The 13,614-nt window shown below is 39.0% G+C and overlaps 1 protein-coding gene across 8 annotated transcripts in view; it reads right to left on the reverse strand.

Annotated features, from left to right (window-relative positions):
* The window catches only part of PHKA1 (phosphorylase kinase regulatory subunit alpha 1), a 174,886-nt gene that overhangs the window by 108,415 nt on the left and 52,857 nt on the right, over positions 1 to 13,614 (reverse strand). The window lies entirely within an intron of this gene.

Raw genomic sequence — 13,614 nt, forward strand, 5'->3', positions numbered from 1 at the left:
GGCTGAGAAGATGACAGACTAGGGGGACCTAAAGATTGTCTCATCCCACAGATACAACTAGATAACACTCACATCAGTGTAAATAACCCAGAAAACAATTTGAAAACTGGCAGAACAAACTCTACAACTTAAGGTAGAGAAGAGGCCACAATGAAGAAGGTAGAAAGGGCAAAGATGCCATTTGGGAGCAAAATGGACTGTGGCCATCTGTAGCGGGGAGGGAGCCGGTGGCACAGAGAAGAGCAAAAAACAGACTATTACACCGAGGAGCCCAAATGGGGAGGAAAAATCACCATAACACTTGGCTTTGAAAGCAAGAGGGGATGAGTTTTGTGAATTCCTACAACCAGCAGGACTTAAAGCCTGGAATTTTAAAAATTAGCAGTTTCAGCTGTGGGAGAACCCAGAGGGCATTAGGAAGTGGAATCCCTGCCCTTTAAGAGACCACGACAAACAACCAGCAGGATACAGTGTGGAAGCAGCAGTATGAAACACACTGGGGACAAATGAAAGGGAGAGTTATTTACTCATCTCAGAGCATGTCCCTGAGTGATCACAGTGAGACCCTTCCAGGAATAAAGGAGCTAGAAGGTACCATTTCTGTCCCTCACCACTCAGCATAAATACATGGCCACTGGCAGGAACCAGCAGTGTTGAAACTTGCTAGTTAACTTGCTTACACCAAATCCTGCCATTCCCACATTTGGGTGGATCTGCCCTTCCCAGTCATGCTTGCCTCAGTCATGGCGTTGCAGGTCCCCTCCCCCAGAACACAGGTGGAAACCCCACCAACACCTTATCTCCCAATCCACATGTTCTGTGGGACTAAAGTTCCAGTGCCAGTGTCAGGTCTCATTTTGCACGCTGACAGGTACATACCTTGTTAAAATATGCTCCACCCAGCCAGGGACCAAACACTGACAAACAACAGGCAAAGAGAGTCCCTGCAGACAACTTGAATAAAGGAAAAAGAGGCCAGGACTCAAGAGTAGGGCATACACAGCCCACATAAGAAATCCTTCCTGAAGTTCCAGGTCCTGGGGAATGGGACACCACACAGCAAGACACTATGGGACCTCTTCTTCATAAGGCTATTATCATTAGGAACAACAGAAGTAAGTGACTTTCCTCTCACAGAAAAGACAGAGAGACTTAGACAAAATGAGGAGACAGAGGAATATGTTACAAAAGAAATAAAAGGACCAAATCACAGCAAGAGACTTAAGTAAAACAAATGTAAGTACAATTCCTGATAGAGAATTTGAAGTAATGGTCTTTTAAAGATACTTGTTGAATTTGAGAAAAGAGTGGAAGCCATCACGGAGACCTTTAACAAAGAGATAAAAAAAGAACCAATCAAAGATGAAGAAGACAATAACTGAAATTAAAAATACACTTGATGGGGGGCGCCTGGGTGGCTCAGTCGGTTAAGCGTCCAACTTCAGCTCAGGTCACAATCTCGCGGTCCATGAGTTCGAGCCCTGCATCGGGCTCTGGGCTGATGGCTCAGAGCCTGGAGCCTGCTTCTGATTCTGTGTCTCCCTCTCTCTCTGCCCCTCCCCCGTTCATGCTCTGTCTCTCTCTGTCTCAAAAATAAATAAACGTTAAAAAAAATTAAAAAAAAATACACTTGATGGAATAAATAGGAGGCTAGAGGAAGTAGAAAAACAAATTACTGACCTGAAAGAGTAATGGAAAATAATTAAGCTGAAAAAATGAGAGGAAAAAAATATTATGCAAACTGAGAATAGCCTTAGGGAACCCAGGGACTCCATCAAGGTAATAACATTCACATTATAGAGATCCCAGAAGAAGAAGAGAGAGAATAGAAGATAGAAAATTTATTTGAAGAAATAATAGCTGAAAATTTCCCTAATATGGAGAAGGAAACATATCCACATCCAGGAGGCAAAGAAATCCCCATAAAAAATCAACCCTAGGAGGTCCACACTCAGTAAGTAGTGTGGCATAGTAATTAAAGTGGCAAAATTAGTGATGAATAATTTTAAAAGCAGCACGAGAGAAGACAATTATATGCGAGGGAAACTCCATAAGGCTATCAGTAGATTTTTCAGCAGATCTTTGCAGACCAGAAGGGAGTGGCATGATATATTCAAAATGCTAAAAGGGAAAAATCTTCAGCCAAGAATACTCTATCAAGCAAGGCTGTCAATCAGAATAGAAGGAGAGATAAAGAGTTCCTCAGATAAAAACTAAAGGAGTTCATGACCACTAAACCAGCTCTACAAGAAAGTAGTGGAAAGACCATAAGTAAGAGTATGAAAGTAGTAAGATAATTATTTTACTTATAAAAGCAGTAAAAATAAGTATTTCTGTAAAACTCAGTCAACAGATTCATAAAATAAAAGGATGTAGACTATGACACCATGTACCTAAAGTGATGGGGGGTGGTTAATAAAGAATGGGTTTCAAGGAAACAATGGCTATAAGTGACACACTGTACCAAATGGATTTAACAGATATTTTCAGAAAATTTCATCCCCAAACAGGAGAATACACATTCTTCTCAAGTGCACATGGAACATTCTCCATTATAGATCACAATTAGGCCACAAGTCTCAACAAATTTAAAAAGGTCAAAGTCATACCTTGCATCTTTTCTGACCACAACGCTATGAAACTAGAAATAAACCGCAAGAAAAAAATCTGGAAAGACCATAAATACTTGGAGGTTAAACAATATAAACAATGAATGGGTTCACCAGAAAATAAAAGAATAAATAAAAAAGTACATAAAACAAATGAAATGAAAACACAATGGTCCAAAATTTTTGGGATGCTGCAAAAGTGGTTCTAAGAGGGAAATTTACAGCAATACACGCCTATCTCAGGAAGTAAGAAAAATCTCAAATAAAAACCTAACTTTATACTTAAAGAAGGTAGAAAAAGAAGGAAAAACAAAACCCAAAACCAGCAGAAGGAATGAAATAATAAATAAATAATAAAGATTAGAGCAGAAATAAATGATATAGAAACTAAAAAAAACAATGGTACAGATCAATGAAACCAAGAGGTGGTTCTTTGCAAAGATCAACAAAATTGATAAACCTCTAACCAGAATTAATACCTATTCTTCTCAAATTATTCCAAAACTTAGAAGAGGAAGAAAACTTCCAAATTCATTCTATAAGGCCAGTTATCACCATGATACCAAAACCAGATGAAAATACCACAAAAAAAGAGAACTACAGGCCAATCTCTCAAAAATATACATGCAAAGATCTTCAACAAAATACTATCAAACCAAATACAACAGTACATTAAAAAAAAACAACATTCACCATGATCAACTGGGATTTATTCCTGGGATGAAATGGTAGTTCACTATTTGCAAATCAATCAGTGTGATACATCACATCAATAAGAGAAAGGATAAGAACCATATGACCATTTCAACAGATGCAGAAAAAGCATCTGACAAAGTACAACATCTGTTCATAAAACCCTCGACACAGTAGGTTTAGAGGGAACATTACCTGAACATAATAAAGGCCTTATATGAACGACTCACAGCTAACATCATCCTTCATGGGGAAAAACTCAGAGATTTCCTTCTAAGGTCAGGAAAAAAACAAGGATATCTACTCTCCCCACTTTTATTCAACATAGTGCTGGAAGTCCTAGCCACAGCAAACAGACAACAAAAAGAAAAAGCATTAAAATTGGTAAGGAAGAAGTAAAATTTGCAAGAAGTAAAAGAAGCAAATTTGCTATTTGCAGATGACATAATAATTTATATATATAAAAAAAGACTCCCCCAAAATATCAGGAACAAGACAAAGATGTCCACTCCCACTACTTTTATTTAACACAGTACTGAAGTCCTAGCCATAGCAATCATTTTTTTTCACTATCAAACAATATAGACTTTATTTTTTTCCTCCAAGATTTTATTTAAATTCAAGTTAGTTAACATTTAATGTGGTATTGGTTTCAGGAGTAGAATTTAGTGATTCATCACTTACATATAATACCCAGTGCTCATCACAACAAGCACCCTCCTTAATACCCACTACCCATTTTAGCCCATTCCACCACCCTCAGTTTGTTCTCTATAGTTAAGAGTCTCTTATGGTTTGCCTCCCTCTCTGTTTTTATCTTATTTTATTTTTCCTTCCCTTCGCCTATGTTCACCTGTTTTGTTTCTTGAATTCCACACATGAGTGAAATCGCTTAATATAATACACTTTAGTTCCATCTACATTGTTGCAAATGGCAAGGTTTCATTCAGTTTAATGGCTGAGTAATGTTCCACTGTATATATGCCACGTCTTCTTTATCCATTCAGCAGTTGATGGACAGGTGCCTAGCCATAGCAATCAGACAACAAAAAGAAATAAAAGGCATCCAAATTGATAAGAAAGAAATATAATTTTTACTATTTGCAGATGACATGATACTCCATATAGAAAACCCTAAAAATTCCACCAAAAAACTACTAGAAATGATAAATAAATTCAGTCAATTTGCAGGACACAAAAATCAATGTACAGAAATCTGTTGCATTCCTATACACTAATAATGAAGCTACAGAAAGAAATTAAGAAAACAGTCCCTTTTACAATTGTACCGAAACCAATAAAATATCCAGAAACAAACTTAACCAAAGAGGTGAAAGACCTGTACTCTGAAAACTATAAAACACTAATGAAAGAAATACAAGACAATGCAAAGAAATGGAAAGACCTTCCATGCTCGTGGGTTAGAAGAACAAATATTGTTAAAATGTCTATCCAAAACAATCTACAGATTTAATGCAATTCCTATCAAAATACCAATGACATTTTTCACAGAACGAGAATAAGCAATCCTAAAATGTGTATGGAACCACAAAAGACCCCAAATAGGCAAATCAAAAAGGGAAAAGGAAAACAAAATGGGAGGTATCACAATTCCAGACTCCAAGTGATATTACAAAGTTGTAGCAATCAAAACAGTATGGTACTGACATAAAAATAGACATACATGTCAAGAAAACAGAACAGAAAACTCAGAAATAAACTCAATTATATGGTCAATCAATCTTTAAGGAAGGAGGAAAGAAAATCCAATGGGTAAAAAACAGTCTCTTCAATAAATGGTGCTGGGAAAGGTGGATAACTACATGCAAAAAATTAAACTGGATCACTTTCTTACACTATACACAAAAAATAAACTCAAAATGCATTAAAGACCTAAATGTGAGACTTGAAAACATAAAAATCCTAGTAGAGAGTATAGGCAATAATTTCTCTGACATTGGCCATAGGAACTTTACTCTAGATATGTCTCCCAAGGCAAGGGAAATAAAAGCAAAAATTTCCCTGTTGGGACTACATCAAAATAAAAAGCATTTGCATAGCAAAGGAAATATCAATAAAACTAAAAGGAAACCCACTCAATGGGAGAAGATATTTGCCAATGACATATCTGATAAAGGATTAGTATCAAAAAATATATAAAGAACTGATACAATTCAACACCCCCAAAACAAATAAGCCAATTAAAAAAATGGGCAGAACACATGAACAGACATTTCTCCAAAGAAGATATACAGATGGCCAACAGACACATGACAAGATGCTCAACATCATTCATCATCAGGGAAATCCAAATCAAAATTACAATTAGCTATCACCTCACACCTACTGAATGGCTAAAATCAAAAACTTAAGAAACAAGTGTTGTTGAGGATGTGAAGAAAAAGCAACCATCTTTCACTGTTGGTGGGAATGCAAACTGGTGCACCACTGTGGGAAACAGTATGGAGGTTCCTCAAAAAGTTAAAAATAAGACTACCCTTTGACCCAGCAATTGCACTACTAGGTATTTGCTGAAAGGATACAAAAATACTGGTTTGAAGGAACACATGCACCCCAATGTTTACAGTAGAGCTATCAACAATAGGCAAATTATAGAAGCAGCCCAAAGGTCCACTGGCAGATGAATGGATAAAGAAGAGGTGGGGTACATATACAATGGAATATTGTCCAGCCATAAAAATGGATGAAGTCTTGCCATTTGCAACAATATGGATGAAGTTAGGGAGTATAATGCTAAGTGAAATAAATAAGTCAGAGAGAGACAAATACCATATGATGTCACTCATATGTGAAATTTAAAAAATAAAACAAGAAGCAAGGGAAAAAAGAGAGTGAGGGACAAAACAAGAAACAGCCTCTTAACTATAGAGAATAATTTGATGGTTACCAGAGGAGTGGTGTGTGAGGGGATGGTTACCAGAGGGATGGGTAAAATAGGTGATAGGGATTAAAGAATACTTATCATAAAGAGCAATGAGTAATGTATATAATCGTTAAATCACTATATTGTACATCTGATCCTAATATAACATTGAAGGTCAATTATACTGGAATTAAAATAAAGAGCCTAATAGAAAAAGAAAATGCAGACGGTAAGACTGATGTGGCATTATGATTTTTCTGGTGGGTATAGTAGAGTTGTAGAGTACTGGTGATTAAGATATTTAAATGATCAACAAATAGGTAGGGAAGAACAGACTAGGAGAAATTAGAGACAAATGTCATAGGAAGAAAAAAACACTGAAATAATATGTAGCTATGACCATAAACTGGATGTTTTTGAAACGGAAGATATATGATGTGGGATAGTTCTAAAGTTTGGTCCTCAAAATGAGTGGGTAACATAGAGGTGGAGGGAAAGGTCCCTAGGGTTATGGATATCCAAAAATTTTGAGGCTAAAATGTTAGATGGCATTCACTGTGATGCTGAAATCTAGCACTATGGCAGGATCTGGGGAAGAAGAGGAAGGCTATAAGCTAAGGGAATGAATTAGAGAAGCAGGGATCAACAGAGCCAGATGGCATAAGCCTCAAAGGAGAACAGAGTTTCTCATGGGAAGGGAAGAGTAAACTATACAGGATTATTTCCCATATAGCACCAACCCGAAAGTCAAGTGACTGGAGACATTTCATAGGAGCTTAGTACCACACTGGATTGTGTTGTTAGAGAGTCAAAAACCACCTGGAGCTTTCTAACCTTGGAAACTAGAGTGATAGTGAGGTCATTAAAAGAGATAAGGATGTGGAAAGATCTGATGTTCATGGGACAGGTGAAAGAATGGTGAAAGAATGCAGGCAAAAGAGGTCAGTTTTACATTAGAAGTATAAGTGGTAAAGATGTTTTATAGATATTGGGGCTAGAATTCTGAAAATGTTTACAGAGCTTAGCCCAGTGTTTTGCATAGAGTAGATACTTCAAAATTTAAGTTGATTGTTAGGAATAAAAATAAAAAGGTTTCCAGTATTCTCCAAAGAGGGAATACTTGGAGCCATAGAAGCAAACTTATTATGAAGGGGGCAGCACTAACAAACTAATACAGAGTGTAAATACAGAAAGACAATAGTATAAGACTAAGTACACAACCATTAAAAGGGTATGAGAATGGGAATGCAAGCTGGTGCAGCCACTCTGGAAAACAGTATGGAGGTTCCTCAAAAAACTAAAAATAGAAATACCCTATGACCCAGCAATTGCACTACTAGGTATTTATCCACGGGATACAGGTGTGCTGTTTTGAACGGACACATGCACCCCCATGTTTACAGCAGAACTATCAACAATAGCCAAAGTATGGAAAGAGCCCAAATGTCCATTGAAGGATAAATGGATAAAGAAGATGTGGTATATATACACAATGGAGTATTACTCAGCAGTCAAAAAGAATGAAATTTCGCCATTTGCAACTACATGGATGGAACTGGAGGGTATTATGCTAAGTGAAATTAGTCAGTCAGAGAAAGACAAAAATCATATGACTTCACTCATATGAGGACTTTAAGAGACAAAACAGATGAATATAAGGGAAGGGAAACAAAAATAATATAAAAACAGGGAGGGGGACAAAACAGAAGAGACTCATAAACATGGAGAACAAACTGAGGGTAACTGGAGGGGTTGTGGGTGGGGGGATGGGCTAAATGGGTAAGGGGCATTAAGGAATCTACTCCTGAAATCATCGTTTCACTATATGCTAACTAATTTGGATATAAATTTTAACAAATAAAAAATAAAATTAAAAAAAAGGGTATGAGAGAGAAATAGGGAGGAAGATGCTGGCGTAGGAGGACGCTGGGCTCACCGCGTCCCGGTGATCACTTAGATTCCACACACACCTGCCTAAATAACCCAGAAAACTGCCAGAAGACTAGCAGAACGGGTTCTCTGGAGCCAAGCGCAGACGAGAGGCCCACAGAAGACGGTAGGAAGGGCAGAGAGGTGGTGCGCGCTACACGGATTGTCGGGAGGGAGCTGGGGCAGAGGGGCAACCGGCCGGCAAAGCGGAGCCCTCGAGTCTGGCTTGCAAAAGCAGAGGGGCCAGACACAGTGTGTTCTGACAGCAAGCGGGACTTAACATCTGGAAGGTTATAAGTTAACAGCTCTGCTTGGAGAGCGGAAGGGCTGGAGGACAACGGGAGAGACAGTTGTTGAGCCCCGGACGACAGAGCTCAGCTTGGCGGGGAACAAAGGCGCTCGCCAGCGCCATCTCCCGCGCCCATCCCCCAGTCAAAATCCCAAAGGGAACCAGTACCTGCCAGGGAACTTGCTTGCACCGGGCAAACACCCAACGCTGTGCTTCTGTGGATCCATCCCTCCTGTGGCGGGTCTGACTCCCTGCCGGTGCCGCAGGGCCCCTCCCGAAGCGGATCACCAAAGGAAAAGTGAGCTGACCCTGCCCCTCCCGCCCCTGTGCACCTTGCAGATCCACCCCAGCTAATACGCCAGATCCCCAACACCACAAGCCTGGCAGTGTGCAAGTAGTCCAGACGAGCCACGCCACCCCACAGTGAATCCCGCTCCTAGGAGAGGGGAAGAGAAGGTACACATCAGTCTGACTGTGGCCCAGGGGCAGACAACAGGTCTGACGCGGCCCTGCCCACCAACGCAAGTTATTCAAGACAGCACAGGGGAAGTGCCCTGCAGGTCCACACGACTCCAGGGACTATCCAAAATGACCAAACGGAAGAATTCTCCTCAGAAGAATCTCCAGGAAATAGCGACAGCTAATGAACTGATCAAAAACGATTTAAACAATATAACAGAAAGTGAATTTAGAATAATAGTCATAAAATTAATCACTGGGCTTGAAAACAGTATAAGGGCAGCAGAGAATCTATTGCTACAGAGATCAAAGGACTAGGGAACAGCCAGGAAGAGCTAAAAAATGCTATTAATGAGCAGCAAAATAAAATGGAGGGAATCACAGCTCGGATTGAAGAGGCAGAGGAGAGAATAGGTGAACTAGAAGATAAAATTATGGAAAAAGAAGAAGCTGAGAAAAAGAGAGATACAAATATCCAGGAGCATGAGGGGAAAATTAGAGAACTAAGTGATGCACTAAAGAGAAATAATATACGCATAATTGGTATTCCAGTGGAGGAAGAGAGAGGGAAAGGTACTGAAGGTGTACTTGAAGAAATCATAGCTGAGAACTTCCCTGAACTGGGGAAGGAAAAAGGCATTGAAATCCAAGAGGTACAGAGAACTCCCTTCAGACGTAACTTGAATCGATCTTCTGCACAACAGATCATAGTGAAACTGGCAAAATACAAGGATAAAGAGAAAATTCTGAAAGCAGCTAGGGATAAACGTGCTCTAACATATAAAGGGAGATCCATAAGACTCGTGACGGATCTCTCTACTGAAACTTGGCAGGCCAGAAAGGAATGGCAGGAAATCTTCAATGTGATGAACAGAAAAAATATGCAGCCAAGAATCCTTTATCCAGCAAGCCTGCCATTTAGAATAGAAGGAGAGATAAAGGTCTTCCCAAACAAACAAAAACTGAAGGAATTTGTCACCACTAAACCAGCCCTACAAGAGATCCTAAGGAGGATCCTGTGAGACAACGTACCAGAGACATCGCTACAAGCATGAAACCTACAGATATCACAATGACTCTAAACCCATATCTTTCTATAATAACACTGAGTGTAAATGGACTAAATGCGCCAACCAAAAGACATAGGGTATCAGAATGGATAAAAAAACAAGACCCATCTATTTGCTGTCTACAAGAGACTCATTTTAGACTTGAGGACACCTTCAGATTGAAAGTGAGGGGATAGAGAACTATTTATCATGCTACTGGAAGTCAGAAGAAAGCTGCAGTAGCCATACTTATATCAGACAAACTAGACTTGAAATTAAAGGCTGTAACAAGAGATGAAGAAGGGCATTATATAATAATCACAGGGTCTATCCATCAGGAAGAGCTAACAATTAGAAATGTCTATGCACCAAATACGGGAGCCCCCAAGTACACAAAACAATTACTCACAAACATAAGCAACCTTATTGATAAGAATGTGGTAATTGCAGGGGACTTTAACACCCCACTTACAGAAATGGAGAGGTCATGTAGACACATGGTCAAATAAAGAAACAAGGGCCCTGAATGATACATTGGATCAGATGGACTTGACAGATATATTTAGAACTCAGCATCCCAAAGCAACAGAATATACTTTCTTCTCGAGTGCACATGGAACATTCTCCAAGATAGATCACATCCTTGGTCACCAAACAGCCCTTCATAAGTATACAAGAATTGAGATCATATCATGCATACTTTCAGACCACAATGCGATGAAGCTTGAAATCAACCACAGGAAAAAGTCTGGAAAACCTCCAAAAGCATGGAGGTTAAAGAACACCCTACTAAAGAATGAATGGGTCAACCAGACAATTAGAGAAGAAATTAAAAAATATATGGAAACAAGCAAAAATTAAAATACAACAATCCAAACACTTTGGGATGCAGCGAAGGCAGTCCTGAGAAGAAAATACATTGCAATCCAGGCCTATCTCAAGAAACAAGAAAAATCCCAAATACAAAATCTAACAGCACACCTGAAGGAAATAGAAGCAGAACAGCAAAGACACCCTAAACCCAGCAGAAGAGAAATAATAAAGATCAGAGCAGAAATAAACAATATAGAATCTAAAAAAAAGTGTAGAGCAGATCAATGAAACCAAGAGTTGGTTTTTTGAAAAAATAAACAAAATTGATAAACCTCTAGCCAGGAAAAGAAAAGGGAGATGACCCAAATAGATAAAATCATGAATGAAAATGGATTTATTACAACCAATCCCTCAGAGATACAAACAATTATCAGGGAATACTATGAAAAATTATATGCCAACAAACTGGACAACCTGGAAGAAATGGACAAATTCCTAAACACCCACACACTTCCAAAACTCAATCAGGAGGAAACAGAAAGCTTCAACAGACCCATAACCAGTGAAGAAATTGAATCAGTTATCAAAAATCTCCCACGAAATAAGAGTCCTGGGGCCAGATGACTTCCCAGGGGAGTTCTACCAGACGTTTAAAGCAGAGATAATACCTATCCTTCTCAAGCTGTTCCAAAAAATAGACAGGGAAGGAAAACTTCCAGACTCATTCTATGAAGGCACTGTTACTTTGATTCCTAAACCAGACAGAGACCCAGTAAAAAAAGAGAACTACAGGCCAATATCCCTGATGAATATGAATGCAAAAATTCTCAATAAGATAGTAACAAATAGAATTCAACAGCATATAAAAAGAATTATTCACCATGATCAAGTGGGATTCATTCCTGGGATGCAGGGCTGGTTCAACATTTGCAAATCAATCAACGTGATACATCACATTAATAAAAGAAAAGATAAGAACCATATGATCCTGTCAATCGATGCAGAAAAGGCCTTTGACAATATTTAGTAACTTTCTTAGTAAAAACCCTCGAGAAAGTGGGATAGAAGGAACATACTTACACATCATAAAAGCCACGTATGAAAAGCCCACAGCTAACATCATCCTCAATGGGGAAAAACTGAGAGCTTTTTCCCTGAGATCAGGAACACGACAGGGATGTCCACTCTCACCGCTGTTGTTTAACATAGTGTTGGAAGTTCTAGCATCAGCAATCAGACAACAAAAGGAAATCAAAGGCATCAAAATTGGCAGAGATGAAATCAAGCTTTCACTTTTTGCAGATGACATGATATTATACATGGAAAATCCGATAGACTCCACCAAAAGTCTGCTAGAACTGATACATGAATTCAGCAAAGTTGCAGGATACAAAATCAATGTACAGAAATCAGTTGCATTCTTATACACTAATAATGAAGCAACAGAAGACAAAGAAACTGATCCCATTCACAATTGCACCAAGAAGCATAAAACACCTAGGAATAAATCTAACCAAAGATGTAACAGATCTGTATGCTGAAAACTATAGAAAGCTTATGAAGGTAATTGAAGAAGATATAAAGAAATGGGAAAACATTCCGTGCTGATGGACTGGAAGAATAAATATTGTCAAAATGTCAATACTACCCAAAGCTATCTACACATTCAATGCAATCCTAATCAAAATTGCAACAGCATTCTTCTCGAAGCTAGAACAAGCAATCCTAAAATTCATATGGAACCACAAAAGGCCCCGAATAGCCAAAGTAATTTTGAAGAAGAAGACCAAAGCAGGAGGCATCACAATCCCAGACTTTAGCCTCTACTACAAAGCTGTAATCATCAAGACAGCATGGTATTGGCACAAAAACAGACACATAGACCAATGGAATAGAATAGAAACCCCAGAACTAGACCCACAAATGCATGGCCAAGTAATCTTTGACAAAGCAGGAAAGAACATCCAATGGAAAAAAGACAGTCTCTTTAACAAATGGTGCTGGGAGAACAGGACAGCAACATGCAGAAGGTTGAAACTAGACCACTTTCTCACACCATTCACAAAAATAAACTCAAAATGGATAAAGGATCAGAATGTGAGACAGGAAACCATCAAAACACTAGAGGAGAAAGCAGGAAAAGACCTCTCTGACCTCAGCCACAGCAGTCTCTTACTTGACACATCCCCAAAGGGAAGGGAATTAAAAGCAAAAATGAACTATTGGGACCTCATGAAGATAAAAGCTTCTGCACAGCAAAGGAAACAACCAACAAAACTAAAAGGCAACCAACGGAATGGGAAAAGATATTTGCAAATGACATATCGGACAAAGGGCTAGTATCCAAAGTCTATAAAGAGCTCACCAAACTCCACACCTGAAAAACAAATAACCCAGTGAAGAAATGGGCAGAAAACATGAATAGACACTTCTCTAAAGAAGACATCTGGATGGCCAACAGGCACATGAAAAGATGCTCAACGTTGCTCCTCATCAGGGAAATACAAATCAAAACCACACTCAGATATCACCTCACGCCAGTCAGAGTGGCCAAAATGAACAAATCAGGAGACTATAGATGCTGGAGAGGATGTGGAGAGATGGGAACCCTCTTGCACTGTTGGTGGGAATGCAAATTGGTGCAGCCACTCTGGAAAACAGTGTGGAGGTTCCTCAGAAAATTAAAAATAGACCTACCCTATGACCCAGCAATAGCACTGCTAGGAATTTACCCAAGAGATACAGGAGTACTGATGCATAGGGGCACTTGTACCCCAATGTTTATAGCAGCACTCTCAACAATAGCCAAATTATGGAAAGAGCCTAAATGTCCATCAACTGATGAATGGATAAAGAAATTGTGGTTTATATACACAATGGAGTACTACG

This window comes from Acinonyx jubatus, chromosome X (genome assembly GCF_027475565.1).
Source record: "Acinonyx jubatus isolate Ajub_Pintada_27869175 chromosome X, VMU_Ajub_asm_v1.0, whole genome shotgun sequence".
NCBI lineage: Eukaryota > Metazoa > Chordata > Mammalia > Carnivora > Felidae > Acinonyx > Acinonyx jubatus.